Genomic DNA, 19111 nt, shown 5'->3' on the forward strand with positions numbered 1-19111 from the left:
TTGCTTAAACCTTATCTTCCACTTCAATTTCCTTAAGAGACTCGGAGCTTCGAAGTTTCACCGTACGAAGCTTTCCTAAAGCTTCGCCCCGATTGTTGGCAACATTATTTCAAACTAAAATTACGAACTTAAACCGGTCATTGAATTATTAAAATATTCCTTAATTACCAGCACGTCAAACATTTCAACGTATCAAAGTACGAAATACAACGAACGCTGTATGTGACAGCTTACTCGTTGAATTCTCAAAACTTTCAGCGCTAGCTTGATTTACACGTCTCTCGGGGCTCGTTACTCATAATCTCTTGAAGCACAGTGGAATTTCACCGATTAAATTAGAAGGAACATTTGAATATCACGAGTTATTCGAGTTTGCTTGTTGGTCAGGTTCCTTTTTATTTTTAGAGAAACGTTACGTATCTGAGTCAGGATTCCAAAAACGTAGCGGGATGCGTTTTCACTCGGAACACTGTTCGATCGAGCGGATAGCAGAGAAATTTCGAGCAAGTAACGTTTCATTGTTGTTCCAGCCGCGACTCGAACTCGTATCTCATTACACGTCGCGAACAGAGGCTGCGGAATTTCGAAACAATTCGGCCTAATGAAACCGGTGTTCGATATTGAACTTTTTAAAACTTCATTTTTATTTCGAAAAATACTGCTGGAACGTTGATGAACGATTGCGTTTTCGAGGACGAGCAAAGTCAACGGCAGAACGTCGATATTTCATGCGACGGGTAGCTGGGTGAAAATAAAACCACGAACGTCGCTCAATGAATTACGTAAGTCACAGGATGGTCGAAACAAAGAGGAGATGATACCTCGAGCGTAGCTTCCGGTCCGATCGAGAAACAGGCCGATCGGGGTGGCTGAAAAATTAATTCCCTCGAGGACTGTCAACGAACCCCTGTGAATTATGCAAAAAAGGCAACTCCGACGAAACTCGGTGACACTTCATCATTTATTACCGAACGAGCTTCGAAAGGGTAGGAAGCCGCAAACAGGAGCGTTAGGGTCGTTAGGTTTCCCTACGTGTCGTGAAAGTACGAAGCATCCACTTTGTCATCTTTAAGCCCTTTCTTCGTCGTTCGCCATAGATTACGCTCTTTAATGTCTTCCCTCTTTCCCGTTCGCATTTTGTCGAAAACGTCTTTCGTCGAGTCGAAGGGATATCCGCAACGAGGAAACAGTGAAAAAAGAGGAGCCGAACGATGTTAATATAAAAACTTTTTCCCCATTAACCGGGGGAGGGAGAGGAATACGAAAAGATTCGACCCGCTGACTTATCATCGAAGAAATGATTAATCTCAAGAGAGGCTCGATCGAACGGAAAGTTTGTCCCGTTTTTGTCGTTATTACTTTCGGCTGATGTTCTACCAATAACAACAGAAGAAAAATGCAATAACGAGTAGCGTGATTTACGAGAGGGGTGAAAGTTAACGAACGATCATTTGAAAGCCCTCGATATTTTCCGACTAATCAACCGCGTTCAAAGATCTTCAAAGACCTTTTCTTTCCTCGCGCGACTACTCGTTGAATTTTGAAATGCACCCTGGTGGAAGTTCAAGGACGGTACCGATCGACGAGGAGGAATGTTCCGAATCGGAGGTGTAGAGGAATCCGCGAGGGGAGGGTAGTCCGAAGAATTAGAGATCAGGAGGGAAATGGTAGAGGATGGCCCGTACGGGCATCGAGGAAAGGAACGAGAGCAGGTATAGAAGAGAGTGGGGTGCAAGCTCGGGCAGAGGATCAAGAAAAGACGAAGAAGGTGGAGGAACAGAGCGGCGATGTAGCTAGCCAGAAATAACTAATAAGACATTCACTCTGAGACGGGCGGCCAGCCGGCCCGGACGAACGCGGTGCGTCTCGTAACCTCGTAATCGGCACCTCATCATCCTTCGTCATACGATAACACCACATCACTGTTCGTATTCGATAAGTAATCGGTGACGGGAAAACGTGTCCGAACGTAATCGTCGGCGAACACGCACACACATACACACACAGACAAAGAGTGCGGTGGAACAAGCTAGTCGCCTATTGCTATCACGTATCATCTTTGGTGTCCCAGTTTCTCTAAAGTGCCTTCTATTCTCCATACTTCGTTCATTATACCGTGGAAAAGAAAGGAAAAAGAAACGGGGGAAGGACGGAAAGTACATATCAGGTGGTTCAATCAGTGGCGAAGTGAAATGAATTAATTAGTCTGTGTGATGTGAGCTTCTCTTCCGCTATCCGAGGATCCATACGGTTAACCGGGGTTAGAAAGAAAGAGACGGAGTGAGAGGCGACGAATCGGTGTTGGACGCGAGGGCTGAGAGAGGATCTCTTTTCGCCGTCGCCATCGGCCGTCTAATTTTAAGTGTTAGATAATGCACACCGGTGCGCACCGGTGCGCTCCGTTACTAAAACGGCACAACGCCGTCGATGCACACGCTCGCCAACCGCGCAAGCTCGTTCGCGCGTTAACATTGGCGTGGAAACGGTTCTTTCACGCGTTTCCAAAGCTCTCTTTCGCCTCGGCTCGGGAACGTGCCGCGCTGCTGATGGCCTCTGCACACGTTCCCGTCGCTCTTTAACGATTCCCCCGGGAGATTGTCGTTCGAGGGGCCGGGAATCTCGGGGATTTCGAACGCCTTGAAAGTCGGACTCGCCTCGAGCCCCGAAGCTTCGCTGGATCCAACAACTTTCGTTGTTCCGGGCCAACACGGCTCAAAGTGTTCCATGTTTGAGGTTGTTTATTATTTCGTGGGGTGTCTTATCATAATCTCTCTCTCTGTATACGTGTATTCCTTTTTTAAACTTTGCGACGATTTTTGAAAGAGAACCGTTTCCGGGTCTACTGACACAGATTTCGATCCTCTTCTAGTCTCTTTCATTCAACTGGGGTTTCTAATTATCTTTGATGATCTGAGGGTCTTTTTTACCGACATCCAATTTTGAAAGATGGAATATTTTTATCTGGGCCTCGAAAAAGTACAATTTTAAAAATCTTGATTTTTCTTCGTTCATAGGCGTTTTTCGTGTACATACAACGAGATGCTCGTTTCTTTTTCCTTCTCGTTTCTAGTTTTCTTTTCGCCAGTCTAACCCTAGCCCAGCTTCTTTTCCGCTTTTCACTCTCCCTCCTCTTTTCCTTAAACCATCCCTCTCTCTCTCTAAGTCTTCCGTTTCTCTTCTCCGTCCGTCTGCCAATACGCGCAGCATCTCAGCTCCTTCTCCGCGTTTCTCACGTCCCGTTCTTCGATCCCACTATCTCCGTCTGTCTCTCCGTGCTCTAATATGGCCGGCCGGTGTCCAATTACCCGCCTCGTTCCCGCTACAGTTTTTCCAAGCTCTCCGCCACGATCAACGTGGCAACGAAAAGATCCTCATCAAGCGTCGCGACGCGACGTTCCATTTTCTGCTTTTTCCTTTCCGCGATGGGGCTGCTGGTTCAGCCGTCCCCTTTCTCGCCACCCTGCCAACCCTAAACCCCCGCCCCGCCCTCCCGATGCACCCATCCACTCCTCCTCGTCGTTCGATGCTCGCCGTGCCTTTAACCGAACGGCCGAGCCGAAGATCTCGCGAGACGGAATCGATCCGACGTGAGATTTAAATTGGGAAATCGTGCCGAACCGACGCGACGGTACTCCGACCCGATAGAAGGGAGAAAAAGCGATTAAAAATATATGAGCCGACGGAGGGGTGGTGAAAGGGGATTCACGCGCGGGAGTCATTAGTGTGATCGACGCTATGAATTTAATCAACCCTCGGATGACGCAACCGGCACTTCACTGACTCAACACGCATGATTTATAGTTTTAAATATAAATTGATATTCGAAATTTTAGAACGTTTTCATCGTAGACGCGTTCGAGGGCGAGACGGTGAAGAAAAAAGGGGGCGAAGAAGATTTTCTCCTCGCGGTGATTGTTCTTCCAGCTCTTTCCTCGAAGAAAATTGATGATTCCTGGATTATCGGTAATCCGCTGGAGAAGTGATTCTCGCGTTGGAAAGCTTCCACGCCGCTAAAGTGGTTAATTTTTTTGTTTGCCCGCAACAAGAGCTTCTCGAACCACGAAAAAATTTACTTCCACCGAAAAGTGTTCTCAAATAGTTCAAACCGACTCGTGTCTGACACAGTGCCGGACTATGCTACTTGCAGCTCGTTTGTCGTCTGACCACGTCCCGGTATAATCCACTAGAGCGGGTTGCATAAGTTTCCGGAAGTTGAAGTTACTTTTCCTCGACATTGACGTTGAAACGCGACGACGTCACGAAATTTACGACCACCCCTTCGATTTCTCGTACCGCTCGAATATTTCTTAGCTGCTCGTCGAAACTGAGTATATTTCTGCCCGATGAAACGTCGAATTTCCCGCGACGAAGAAAATCATACGATGACTACGATTTCCCGATTTTCTCGCGCGCCGAACTCGCGATTACGTGATCGTCGCTCATCCGGATTGCACGCGAGCAATCGTTTAACGGTGGTGATCTGATTTCCAGCTGTCACAGCGCTTGGATATTGGTGAACGAAGAACGCGGACACTTGGGGCCCCGTAGAGAGGGCCCCCAACCGGAAGAGGCCGCCGCAAGGCGGTCATATTGTCAGGTAAGCTGGATACTTTGATCTGATTCTTCCATTTTTACCGCCGCAAGTTTGCCCGAATGATTGTGAATTAAAAATTCAATGAAAGTGGATTCAGCTTGGAAAAACATTTACCTAAGTAAAATGGGAATTTTAACGAACCCTGTATTAGAGTGCAACGATGAATTTCAGATTCGCAATACTGTTTGCGTAGAAAATTTCACCCGATCCTCTGATGGATACCGGGCAAATCTTTCAGATTATTGATTATTGATTAGCCTCGATGCTTTTATCTTCAACCCATTCGACCCTTCTGTTATGACATCGTCCCGTGATCACTTTACGTAAACAATGTTTTACACCCTTTCGTATGTAAATAAATAATCAAAGGGTTTGCGAAACTTTCCAGATTGAAAGGGTTGAAAATAAAAATAAATAGAAATTTTCCAAATGTTTTCCACGATAAAAATCAATATGCATCGTTAAACGAATTTAACATCAACTTCTCATTTCTCGCTGTTATTCCTGATTATTTTATAGGCTTTAAATTTCCCCGATGCATCAGATAATCGTATTTGCTCTGGTTCGAAACGAAAACAACGAATCATCCCTCGAGCCGGACGATTAAGCGATCGTAATAAAAAATGAAAAAACCCCGCGCGAATAAATACGTAACAAAGAACGAAAGCCATCGAGTTAAAAAACATTATCGTGAATCTACAGACGCGTGTTCACGGCCGGATAAAATTGCATCGGTAAATCGGTGTTTTCCCAAACAAATTCAATTATCGTTTCCACGAAATTTGCGTTCTATCGAACGCGCCACGTAAAATCGCATTAGTGCGCGAGACTCCAGATACTTTTCGCGTGTTTAAACGGATCGCTGATTTTTCCCAGGAAAATAGCGTTTCAAGTGTTCGCCGCTTGATTAATCACCGTCCCGCAACTTCATTCCAGCAACTTCAATGAAACCATTGGAAGGCTTTTTCATTGAAGGGAAAAAAACGAAACGGTCGTTCGATTCGTTTCTCCGTCTTCAAAGTGCAAAGTTAAAAAAATTAAAAATGAGAAAAAGAGCGTCAAGAGAGGCATTGGATTGGCCAGCAAAGATGAAGTCGGCTAAGGACATCCTTATTTACCATCGGCTCCGGCCATTCTGTCAAAATGAGCAGCTAATTAATTTTTTTTCTCCCTGCCGCTTCAAGCACCTCGCTATCCCGACCCGCTCAAACGAAATAACTCTAATTACTTCTTTTCACCGGGGCCGCATTCAAACGTTGTTGCCGCGCGAAAGTGCAATTTCCAAGGAAACGTCGAGGTTTGAGGAGGCGTTGCTCTTGCAAAAAAGTTCGCCAATGCGGACGAGAAAAATCACTTTACGAAGCCGTTCGCTCGGCGAATCGACGAGCCGCAATTTCGAAGGATGAAAGAAACGGGTGTGCGCAAATTTTGTTTCGTCATCCAGAAGAGCGAAGCTCGAACAGAAGAAGTGAAAAAGAAACGGATGAAAGTGGAGTAAAAAAAATATAAAGAGAGCGAGAGAGGAAAAAATGAGAAACGTGGCTCGAGTGAGCGTTTAATTTGAAAGTCTCCGTTGAAACGAGCAGCTTGGCAAAAAACTATGCGTGAAAAATCGTGCTTAGGGAGCACAGAGCTATCCGCAAATTAGCACGGTTAAACGTGACGCGTCTCGTTCCACTAATTAATGCCCGTTTCCAGCGGGCTACGTTCGTTCTATATCTCGAGTGGAAATTCTGAGTTACAACTGGACCTGTCCCTCGAGTTGGCCGACTTTTTCGGCCGCGAGTCGACGAGAAAAAACGGCGAAAGAAACCGAATAACTGTCGTCATTTTTCGTTGTTTGTTTCATTGGATATTTTATATCACCGGCTAATGCATCCGGGATAGGAGATAACAGGGTAAATAAATTCAGATTCCCTAGAAAACAAACGTCATCCGAGTGACACGAAACTATCATCCGAATTTAATCATTCGTTATCCGTAACCAGGTCGGGTCAGTTCGTATCAGAGCCATTAGTCTTTTGATAAGAATAAATTCTGAATTGATAATCGAACCTATTCGTCAGAGATCGTTCAACGAACTCGCTTGAAAATAAATAAGGGTTGAAACTTGTAATCAGCATCTTTACCGCGAGTAAACCACCATCTTCAGCGGGTTTTTAACAGTTTTAAAAGCTGGAATCGATATGGAAGGGCGCAGAAACGAGCAGCTACGTGCTGAAGGAGAAATGTTCCGTGAAATAACGACACCCTGGAGAGACAGGACGAAGAGGTTCTCGGAGAAATGTACGATATATTCGAAACACAGAGGCGTGGAATACTTGACCGTGATCCCATCGGGCTCTAATGAATCGTTCAATTAAATCTACGGTCACGTAACGATTCGTTTAATCCAAGGGATCGGTCGAGCTTACACGAGGGACGAGCACGTAAAATTTATCATCGAAAAGATGATATAAACTCTCGATGACATCGATCAAACCCCGCGTCACGTTCTCCCTCGTTGTGTCCTTTAAATCTCTGTTCAACGTCATCCTCGATGGAGCAAAAAGCAGAAAAAAAGAGAAAAAGAGAAACAGACTCGATCGAGAAAAATTAGATGGATCGTGACACGAGCGAACGAAAGTCGGAGCCAAGAGAAAAATGGATTTCTTGTATTCGCTGTTCAACGCTGGACACGTGTGACGCACTCGTACAAATGGAAATCCATTTTTCATCGAGAAGGACCTTCCGTTTCCCTCGCGAAACGACTTTTCTTGTGTTTCGTCCAACGACATTTAACACGTTCGCTGCCACTGTGAAAATGGACGCGTATGCCGATCGCGAGCTAGACCCTCGTTTTTCCTCTGCAAATTTTCTATTTTCCAAGGAAATCCGGGTGCCTCGAGAACGTGTTGATTTTATCTCTCGACTCGCTTCCGTTTAACGAACAACTATGACGTTCGAAATCGTCCCAATTTCAAAAGTTTTCATCGTTCGTTCCCGTCAGAGATATTAACCCTCTCGTTATCGAACGGGAACGCGCAAGAGGGTTGTATTCATCGGCGTAGATCTCGTAATAATTAAACGAATTCTTCAGGGCGGTTGTTTAACAATTCAAATGAGCCGCTGCAGTCTGGCGAACAGAGCTACGGGTTCAGTTTTTTTTTTTTTTTTTCAAGCTGGATAATGAAAATCAAAAGGCCGCTCGGAATTGCTTCTCCTCGCGCTTGTTTGGCCGTCGTAAGAGTACTTTGCCCTTAGAAAACACGCCGTTATTAAGTGCAAGCTCGTTAGAGAGTAATTATTTTCAAGTAGTTGCCGGCGGTCTCGGTTGGTAATGCGGAATTAAGAGGAGACGGATTTTTCAACGCTTCCTGGAATAGTTGTGCTCAATTATTGACGCTACAAATTTAATGTAATCGAGAGTTACCCATGATTGGGCTTCAAATTTTCCAAAAAATTAATCGAGAAAAAGAAAATGCAATTTTCGAAAGCTTAAACTTAAAAATTAACCCACCGTTTCCCTAATGATTGATATTTCACTGCGTCTGACTATATACGTGCACTTCTACTGCGCGTTGCAATTTTCAATTTAAATCTTTCACTCGCTGCCTTCGAAAATTAATATAAAACAGATACCATCTTCGTTAGAATTCAGTGAAATCTATTTTCTGATGATCTTCTGTAATCCTCAACGGTAACGCGTTTATAGAAAAATATCGAAGCGAACGAAAGGGACAACGGAATCGAGCAAACAGGTGGAAAATAAGTAACGCGGTGTTCGGGGATCGTAAATCTCTGCGAAGTTGAATTGCAAACGCGACGCGTCGAAGGAAACTTGGACTGTATTTCACCGGGATTCGAAGCAGCTTCGAAAACGGTTATACCTCTTCGCCGAGGCTCGTATAACCCGACATGCAAATCATTGACAAGCATCGACGTGACCGAAGAAAGAAAAACGGGACAAAGCCGGCGTACGTATGTAACTGAATGGTTTCTTTGAAAAAGCAAAACTTCCACCTCGTCTTGTACCTTATAAAACGGTCAAGTTTATAGGATGAAATAACAAGGGAAGAGAAACAAATCGATAGAAAGGAGATACTCAAAGGGTAGTCACATTTCAGTAACGCAAAGGGACGGCAGTTTTTCACGTCGATCCCTTGAAAATACTTTCTTTATCCCACATTCGTTTCGCGCGAACGTTAAATACCCTTTTCATGTTTTCCTGTGGCGTGACTGAAACGGTTACCGATCGTTTGTATCGTTTAATTTCGCTTTGTTGCTTTACATCAATTTCATCGCACGATTGTTCCCCGCCGTTTTATCGCCAAATTACCCGGCAGTGATTGTTAACAAACACGTTTAATTAGCTTTATCGCCTGTCATTCCGATGCTCGCAATCTTTTTCCAATGTCATCAGGGAATTCTCCCTGCTGTTCGCGTAACGAACACTTTGTTACTCCTATCAATTCGTTGCTTTATTTTCATTTCTTCTTTCATATTTATCCTTCGGGCTGTTCAATTAACTACGATACGCTTCGTGACGAATGAAAAGTAACTGTTTCGATTTTGCAAAAACACGACGCACTGTTATTTTTCTCGAAATTTTCTGTCGAAGGATTAATACGAACAAACGGAACGAATGATGAAAACAAATATCGCGTACAATAATTAAAATGATACATGCGATGTTGGATTCGAACCCCCGGATGCTAATGAATCGTTAATTAACTAAAAATTTCATTATTTCATTCGCTGTTATTTCGAACGGTAACTCGTTTTTCGACGCACAAGGTGTTTCCTTTTATTCCATCCATGGAATTATTCAGAAAGAAAAAGGACAGGCGTTAAAAAATAGGGAGGTAAATGGAAGAAAATTTCTATCCCCGATAATACGACGTTCTTGCAGCCGGATTTTTTTGCATCGTCGGAGGCGCGCGTGAAAAGTAACTCCTTTTTCTTATACAACATTTATTACGTGCCTAGCTGCACTTTGTACCTCGTTAGTCTACGATGCACCCTTTCAGTGGTGCAACCCTCCACGGTGTTCTCACGCGTGCAAAGCCGTCGGAAAGCGGAGTAACAGAGGTGGGAAAAAGGCGAGGAAGAAACGAACGAAGAGTAAAGCGTTAAAAAAGCACTAAAGCGCTAAATGCTGTTCCAGCTCGCCCCTTGTCGCTGGGAATGATCCAATTTTCGACCGACTGACCGATTTAAAACGGGTCCTATGCACGGTTAAACTCGAATCCAGTCTTGAGAAAACGGATCGATCGGCTCGGTCCGCTATTGAGAGGATGGCGCAAACTTTTCAATGATTTAATTTCGTTTTCGAACTTCAAGGATTAACGATCCAATTTTACGCTGAACTCGATTAGAATTCAAGTCGAGGACTGTAATTTTGAAAACGAATTATCGCCTTGATGAAATGTGCAACAATCGGATCAGGAAAACTTGGGAAAGTTTTTGATTAGACTCGAAACAAGTAAATCCGGACTGCCAATCAAGGTATACAAAACCGATCGCGGAGATGGGAATGGCCATGGCTTTCGTAAATTCGCCGATTATCCGTTATTACGAGTGAACCGTACCGGAAACTCGATCGTGGACAAGCGACATGGTTCCTGTATAACGAATTGGCCCGGGGCAACATCGCGTTACAACGCGATACAACTAATGATGGCGCGGATCGTTAAAGGGAACGTTCCGTTTCGACGACGCCGAAAGCAATTTTTGTTCTCGATGAAATAAAAAAACGGTGAATCGGTAGCCAGAGATTCTGGTTAAACCGACAGCGAAAAAAGCAAGAACATCGTTTATGGTGGGCGTCATAAATCTCCATCTCTATGTAAAGATAAGGCGGAGGATTTAAGAGGGAGGAAAAAAAATGTTCAGTGAATATTGTTTTATATAACCACCCTCTTCTGATCCACCTTTAAAAGCTTTTTCCACCCTTCATGCAAATCGCAGTTGAAACGTTCAGAAAGCGAGCTTTCGGTATCGCCGAGACGTGTTTCATTCGCTTCCATTATTCCGTTAAAACCACGGCGAGCCACCAATTAGCACGAGAGTTAATTGGTCGATCGGGACAATGGATTAAGCGATTAACCGCGTAGCACACGAAACTCGAAGTGTATCGGAAACCTGCGAAAGCAGAATTCTCCATAAAGTACGATACCCAAAATCTCGCGTAGCTTTTGTATTTTTATTTTCCAAGGAATTTAACAAATTCTCAAGTACGAATAATTTCCTAAGGGAAACTTGTTACTACGAGGGTGACAGGTTTCAAATCTCCCTAATTACAGCAACGTTGTAAGACAGTTGGTGCAAAATTTCATGGTAACTAATACGAAACTTGCACGAAGAAGCTTGTTCATCCTGTTAAAGGTGCAAAATCGATATGGCGATGCATAAAGAAGAGGAGGAGGAGGTGGAGGAATTACGATATCGAACATGGGTCACGGTTTGCAAAACCGTGATGTAAAATGTGATGTAATGATGGTGGTAGAAAGGTGACGAGGCCTCGGGGATGTCTCTATCTATTCTCACGTGAACTGGCAACGAGAATTTGTTCCGCGAACCGTCTCGTATTTTCTACGGACACGATAAAGGGGGTATTCACGGTGGACGAAGACGACCCCGCTTTTATTCATCCTCCATTATTCTTTGAAACTCGCGCCAGCTCGTTCGCTACCAGAGTTTTTCATAAAAATGCCTCGGAATAATAGACTGTCGTTTTCTACAAAGCACGCTTTCACTTAACACGATTCTTCCGAAGAATCGACCCAGCACTTCGCTATTTCTACGGCACTTTCATCGAATTCTCCATTTTAAAGCGACGTTTCTTTCCGGCCAACAATCCCATAAGACGCTGAAACGGTTCCGTTTACTTCAACCTTCTCTTGAATGTTACATTGAATTGTTCCGCGACACAATTTGGTTGTTGGTAATTTTAAAAGCACCGAAACCGCGCGGAAATTATTGTACTGGCTGAAAAGCCGGGAACAGAATTCAACGCGTTTATTGTAACAAGGAAAATGGACGTTAGTAGTAAGACGCATTTACCGCTTGGTTCTCTTACACGTGTGATAATTATTTTAAACGAAAGGTAAATTGGAGAACTTCCATTCGTGGTCTGACCTTTTTACTTGTAACGAGGCCATTACTAATCTGCTTTTCTATGATATTTCTATTTTTTTCGATGGTACTAGACTTTGAAAGCAACTCGATGAAAAACCTATATCCACCATTCGTCGAGCTGGAACGCGGAAATGAACGACGATGGTAGATGAAGAGGAATCGTATAAAGGAGGAAAATTACAACGTTAAGATTCCGCCGTTGAATGTATAACCTAATGAAAAGAGTATTCGTGCTTGAAAATTAAATGGACCGTAAACGATGCATATTACTAATAGCCTGTGATATCTCCTACCCAGGAAACGGTATCCATCTCTCATTCCCATCGTATTCAAAAGATACCGAATTATCAGCAGGTGATTCGTCTGAAAGAGCAGAGTAAAAGGAGAAAAAGTGAAATGAAGTGTCGATCGAATGAAGTTCCACGATTCCGAGTGGTTCGACGATGATACTTACAAACATAAAAACGTTGTAAGGTTCCGAAACTTTTCGACAATCCTTTAATCATTGTTCGAATGAAGAGCCCTCGATCGGGATCGACGACATCGCGGATGGACAGAGGATTTTATTCCTCGTGGAGGGCGAAGAAAAGCGGTCAACGAATCGATTGAAAACAAAAGGGTCAACGGCGTGGCATGGAAAATCGTGAGAAGCCACGGCGGCTTTGTCGATGCTTTATTGTTCCAGGCTGGAAATAAAAAAGATTTCATTTTTCATCCCCGAGAGGCTCGTTCAAAGAAAAGTTTCCATCGTACGAGGCGAAGGCAGCTTCGCGTCCAATTAAATTCAGAATTTCGTTCGAATAAAATCGCTGCAGTTTCTTGCGATATTGTGTGTCCTGATCCCAGGCTGGCGCGTTAATTAAGATTAACAATGCGAAGCACGACGATTATCTCTTTGTTCACTCGGCATAGTTCTGATACTGGCAGTCCTGTATTGTCGGCCGCCAACCTACGACCCATTTCTATCGTGCTGAATAAAGAGACACCGCATAATGGCGTTGAATTAATTGAAAAACTCCCGAGATAATGTGGTCCCGAGTCAAATACAAATCCCCGGAAACGACGCATATCTTCCCGGGAAACTTTCAACCCTTCCAAGACTTCGGCTCGTAATCAACGAATCGATGCCGATTTCGTAATCTTCAATTTAGAAATAGCTTATGAAACTCGAACGCCGTCCAAATATGGGGGACAAGATAGTCGTCGTGTTAACAGTGGAGCACAACGTCGGAGGAAACTCCGGTCGCGCTTTCATTCTAGTCGGATTAATTAAAAACGTTCGATAAACCGTCCCTATTCACGGCTCCGTTCGACTGCGAAATTAATTAACTATCCGTCATATAAAGCAATTAAAAAGTCATTTAAAAAGTTTTTCAAGAGGTACGCGGAACTGTAACTTTCAGGAAAAATTTTTAATAGACTCCTCGAACGGTTCGTGTCGTTAATTAAATTCCGCGTCCGTGTCTTTCGAGGACCGGACAGAAGTTAGCTCGTCGCCCGTAACAGGGATCAATTGACGTTTCCAGATCGTATCCGGCCAGCGAACCGGCTGTTTCGCGCGGGTACACGCCCTGTCTCTATGGAGAAACTTAGTTTTATGGAGTTTTATCAGCGCGATGTTTAACGTCGTTCCGCACAAGTCGTACGAGAGTTTAACCGCGATCTTAAGCGACCGAGCAACAGAAAGGATCAGCTTATTGATTGCACGGTTAGAAGGGAGGATCTATATAGGGCGGCATACTGGCACGGAATATCAGGCCGCAACTTTTCTCCCCCATTGTCTGAAATTTCGAGTTCGAACTCGACGACGATATTCGCGGAAATTACACGCGGAAGTTATAATAGCCTTTTGTTAGAAACTCATCGACCGACCGCCACATCCGACGATGTCAATATTGCCACGTCTTCCCGTAATTGAACATCCAAGGATCGGGCGCGTTCTATTTAGCGAAAATCGAGAAACCGGAGAAAGAATACGACCTCCGCAGCGGTAACGAGCTTTCTGTATCGCGTTTCTAATTTACCGATCGTCGTTTCTTTCATTGTCGATTAAGGTAGCCTCGTTAATGCGCAGAACTGGGTCACGTGATAAATTATTGAATTTTCTTTGCCAATAATCAACCACAGTGTCGGTTCGATGAATTGCACGAAGAATTTGAAAGGTAGCCTTTGTGTCTCGGCGAATGTACACATTTTTGCTGGAAACCGGTGAATTTCAGGGAAGTCTAAAAAGAATTTTAATTACGTACCAGGAATGATTTAAAAATTCCTCATTTGCTAAACGAAAAGAAATTATCTACCCAAACAAAGACCCGGTGACGAACACGATTTTCACCCCCCGTTCATCCGCGGTTCTCCGTGTAAAAGGATAAACAAGCATCGTTGAATCGTTGCCAAGCACCAACAAAGAGTTCTCCGCGCGATAAACAACAGTGACAAAGAAGTCTTAAATTCGTTTCGCGATCGCTGCGGTCAGACAGTTGGCTCACAAATTTTCGTAACCCTTCCATGACTACAAGCGACTACGATGACTTGCAAGGAGGCATTATTCATACACTGGAGACAACTACGATCTCTACGCTATGGAGTAAACTTGATATAACTGTAGTAGTATTCAGCAGTCGCATATTGAAATAGGAGGCGTTCATTTGACTGAGAATACCAGACGCTGTCCACCCGTTGACACGGAGTCCCCATTCAACAGTGGTGCACCAGTTTCACCATAGAGACATGGTTAACAGCTGCGGCAGGCTGCGTTAGCGTTTTCTGTATGGTGCACGCGTGTTTGGGATGAGAAGAAACGCTATGCGGTGGAATTTTTAAATTAACGCGGTCACTTTGGTCCGCTGACGAGACGTGACTTAAAATATTGCCCTGCTTCCGTTACCGAATAGATAAAAGGATAGTGAAAAAGAAATAGAGAAGAGGAAGCTCTTGTTGCTGCATCATCGAGGCCACTATAGGGGTTGAAAAAACTGTTGGCTCGAGACGTAAATCAACGCTGTTGCATTTCGACCATTGTTTTCGACGCGGTCGCTTTGTCAAATTTCATTTTTATCGCCCGAGCAACTCCGTCGTTCGCTCAAGAACATTTCTAAATGATTCATACCGACGAACGATTCTATGAACAATTTCTATCGACTGGAATGTGCAGGATAGATGGTAAATCATAGCTAAAAGTAAGCTAAAACGATGGAATAATATAATAATTGAACAATATTAACTAAACAGGGTAAATTTATATACTATTCAAATTATCATTTCATTCTGTTGATTCGAATATCGTAATTAATTTTTGATTTCAATATTGATAATAACCTACCACAGGTGCAAACGTACTTGACCAATATTTAAATTCATTTTTCTGCAAGAGAAAAGGTTCCTCGTATATTCGACCACGTGTTTCCAAGATCGAATTAAAGCACACCCTACTTCTCAACCCTCTACATTTTTCTTTTCTCTCACCGCCTTTTCGATCTTTTCGTTGGAAAGCGCACTCGGCTTCCAGCCGATAAATCGCTTTCCAAGTCGGCAGCGAAAGCAAACGGTGCCAAGAACAAGCACTTCTCGCAAATTACCGTCAGTGCAGTCTTTCACACCGTTCCCAAAATTCAGCACAGTGTTTCTCTTTTATTCCTCGGTATTTGGATAAACATCTGGGTGATATGGGATCGAGAGCAACGATCAAGGTAGTGAAAGTAATGAATAAGGTGGACGATTGCGTAAACCGAGGATCTGTATTTGATTCTCGCTGCCCCTGGTATTTATTTCTTGTAGATCCTGCAATTTAGGGGTTCCTTCGCAATGGGACATATCGTGACCGATCACATACCATCCGAGGACGATAGGAAAAGAAAGAAAACGCGCGGAAAGCGAAGACAAATGAACGTTTGAAGAGGATAGAGCAGGATAACGGAGTATGAGATGAAAAGCGTCATATCTAATACGTGAGAAGAGAAAGGATCTCGCTTCGACTTACGCTACCTCTCCCTTCTATTTTTCGCAAATCCCACAATAATACTAGCTCGAGGGAAGAAGAAAGATCGGTGAAAAGGAGCGGTCCGAAATAATACGAAATTTTTCGTTAAATTGAGTAGCTTCGCAGTGTTCTAATAGAGCCAAGAACGGAGAAGGTCCGAGGTGGCATTCTCAGAGACCGCGGTATCCTTCTGAAATGAAACAGTTTCTGTTTCAAGCGTAGCACGATAATAATGCACCGCCCCGAGCGATTCGCTTATTTATCGGTCCGTTTCCTCGGCGAGGTAAAAGGACTTCCTGAACGCCGGTCGAAAGAAAGCCTTTCTTACTCGTCCGAAAACTCGATGGATTCTCGCGGTCGAGGAAAAACAAACGGCAAGTAAACGGTGTTTATCTTGGTCCCGCGGAAACCACGGGTCTATTTATCCGTTTCACGGACTGGCCGGGGCCGGCTCCCTTTATCTCGACGGGGAAAACACCTCCGGGAAGAGGAAAGTTTTCGGCGATCCGTAGATAGGACGACAACGATCGTTCGGACGAGATCTTTTATGGAAACGAAAGGAAGCCCCGGGGAAAGTTTTAAACGCAATTACGCCGGATCGTGCCACGCGAATATGAGCATTCGGCTCGTGACTGTTCCGCAATGTCCTCCGACACCGGTGCTCGCAATTTCACACACATGCTTTCTCTAATTCGCTGATCGTCAGGAAAGTTGCAGTACGCGATTCGACGCGTTAGTTTGCGAGATCGTTGAAAATCGAAACGGAAGCTGGCATTCGAAACGAGTGAAAATTGAAGGACACGTTTGAAATCGCGAAGCAAGCGAAGAAATTACCAAGTAACCCCAGAATTTCCAACGACTCTCCAAGGAAGATAATGAAAATCGCTGTGATAAAAGTTAACTAAAGGGTTGACGGTGGCGTCTTATCTACCGCTGGAAGTTACTGAACAATCGTTGAATCGGGCCGCGGGAAACGCGAAGAAAACACGAGCTACCATTAAAAGGAGACACGCAACGGATGCCGTGAAAGAGACGATACTCGGGGAATCCATGGGGCGAAGGGAGGATGAATCGAGGGAAAAAATGTCAGGAAAGTTAAGAAAGCCCGGGAGACGATGTTGGAGAAGAAGAAACCGAGCGGAGGGTAGAGTCAGTGACGAAAGAACTTTCAGCTGTGGACTGACAGTGAAAAAACTCATATAGATTTATCCTGGTAGGTGTTACATCCAGCCGGGCATTTGTCAATTAGAGAGCTCGAAAGGGCTACAAAATACGGGGGTACTGGGAGAACATTTTTTTTCCTTTCCCTCCCTGTTTTTTTGTTTTCTTCTTTATTGCAACGGGAAAAATCGATCGGCAGACCGTTAAAGCGGACGCGGACGAACAATGGGCCTCGTGGATGCCGATAAATATACATAGTTTTGTGCCGTTTAAATAGAGGTGTTGGACGTTCGTTCGAATGCCGTTTCAATTTCTCGGCATTTCAATGGCCTTTCATGCGGTCGCACGCTCTCAGGAATATTTAACCGTATCATAATGGACGAAGCAATCGCGATCGAAACGGCCAGATGCAGCTATTCTCGATTAATGGTTATACCTTCGAGCATCGAGGCAAAGAACCCGATGTTTTCCTCGGATATTTGTTTCTACCTTGATTCAGTTAATTCTGATACACGTCGAAAAAGCGTAATATTCGCGAAACGGAAAAAGGTACACAACGCATCGGTGCCGTCAATCAAATTTATAAACGTATCGTGGCGGGATTTAAATTACAACCGCTTCGACGATCAAAAATAAAGGATACAATGAATTGAATGCCGCGTTTACCTTTTTACGGTCAATAACACATCCATTATCATGGTGGAGCCGTGATAAATGCAACTGGACGTTTTCATAAATTTTTCACCCTCGTGAAACGAAATACCGACCGCATTATGAACAGTTTCGATTTAACGATTCTGTTCATTTGCGTACAACCGATTGATGACGAATTCCATTTTCGAGCAACGAATGAAACAATAGTGTTTATTTGATTCGTTGATTGAAAAACAAGGCGAGAACGCTTGATTAAAAACAGCAAATAAAATTACATTGATTAATGAAATATTTTTAAAAAAGTCATCAAATAAAATTGCAATGTTAATTACAGAAAAGTGCCATTTGATTTTATCTTTCAAATTTGTTTCTGAAGATTGCACAATTATCTTCGCGCCTGGTTCTTAATGAATTGGACTTAATTAATATTTATATTTCAATTTTTGAAATGAAATCAAGAGTGCCACCACTTGGTAAGAAAATTTCCTGTTATCGACCCTGGAAAGTTCGCCTCCGACCGAGTTTCGTCGACTTAAAACAGCCTAGCCACCTGGTAAATTCTCTTGCAGAAAGCTGTCTTGCCGACCAGAGAAAAGCTCGAGTCGATAAGAAAAGCTTCATTCTGTCGGGCTATTCTGAGAGGCCACCCTGAGAATACGCAGCGCTGGAGAACCGAAACGCTTCGTCTAACTTTAGCCCGGGCTTTCGTGCCGATGTTAGACGCTAATAGGAGCGTAGAACCACGGATCGGCGATCCTTTATCGCGCGTGTCACTATTTCTGGACGAGGAGATTTCCAGTTCTAATTTCGCTAAATGCTAGAAATTATTCATATTCCATTTAACAATACTGATAACGCAGAAAATGGTTATTCAATATTTCATGGGTATCAGCGACGAGACAAAAAAAAGAAATCGAAGAAAATTCCAAGTACCATCGGTGGAAAGGTTAAACTGGAAAATGGAACGTCGACGAGAGATGAAATAAGGCGCGTTTAATATCTCTGGCTCCCGACGTCTTCAACCCACGAAAATACCTATTTACCCCCCCTGTTTTTTCTTTTCGTGTATTATAGAAGCAGAAACGATAACGTTAATAGGGAAGAAACGAAAACGACTACGCTGTGGGGGGGAAAAAAAATTTCGATAGGAGCGAAAAGTTATGGCAGTATTTCGATATCGTCGTCTACGGAGCGGCTATTTCGACGTCGGCATCATAATGGTTTTTTCCAGTTGGTCGTACACACGGATGAAAAGCGAGCCTGCCGGGAAGGCAATTCTCTAAAATTTTCCTGGCGCAACTGTATCCGATCATCTGGATTAGCCTTTAATATTGGCCCCGGTGCTTGGCGTGCCGCCAGATTGAACATAATTGATATCGATTCACGCTGTCGCTGTGAACCACGGTTTAACTTTAATTACAATAAACGGGTTAACTTATAATTTCTAATCAACGATAATCCATTGCTCGGCTGTCTGGGATCAGGGCGGCGGTTTGAAAAGCCCTGCTTAAATCTGATGACGGAATGAAATAAAAGAAACGATCGCTCTGTGGGTTTTATTGAAATTTTCTCAGCTAGATGTCCGAGGGTAATTTCGATTATTC

General features: G+C 43.8%; 2 protein-coding genes across 14 annotated transcripts in view; one reads left to right on the forward strand and one right to left on the reverse strand.

Moving 5' to 3' along the window:
* The window catches only part of LOC117603236 (5-hydroxytryptamine receptor-like), a 141717-nt gene that overhangs the window by 114917 nt on the left and 7689 nt on the right, over nt 1-19111 (reverse strand). The window lies entirely within an intron of this gene.
* The window catches only part of tn (tripartite motif containing protein thin), a 43179-nt gene continuing 25772 nt past the window's right edge, over nt 1705-19111 (forward strand). For 3 of the 7 annotated variants that reach the window (XM_034322169.2, XM_034322170.2, XM_034322174.2), the window contains exons 1-2: nt 1707-1859; nt 4492-4597. The gene's annotated coding sequence lies outside the window, so the exon portion shown is untranslated. Of the gene's footprint in view, nt 1925-3565; nt 3588-4491; nt 4598-19111 lie in introns of those variants that run through there. The other 4 variants (XM_034322163.2, XM_034322173.2, XM_034322164.2 and 1 more) reach the window with 4 other exon arrangements.

The sequence above is a fragment of the Osmia lignaria genome, chromosome 4 (genome assembly GCF_051020975.1).
Source record: "Osmia lignaria lignaria isolate PbOS001 chromosome 4, iyOsmLign1, whole genome shotgun sequence".
Classification (NCBI taxonomy): domain Eukaryota; kingdom Metazoa; phylum Arthropoda; class Insecta; order Hymenoptera; family Megachilidae; genus Osmia; species Osmia lignaria.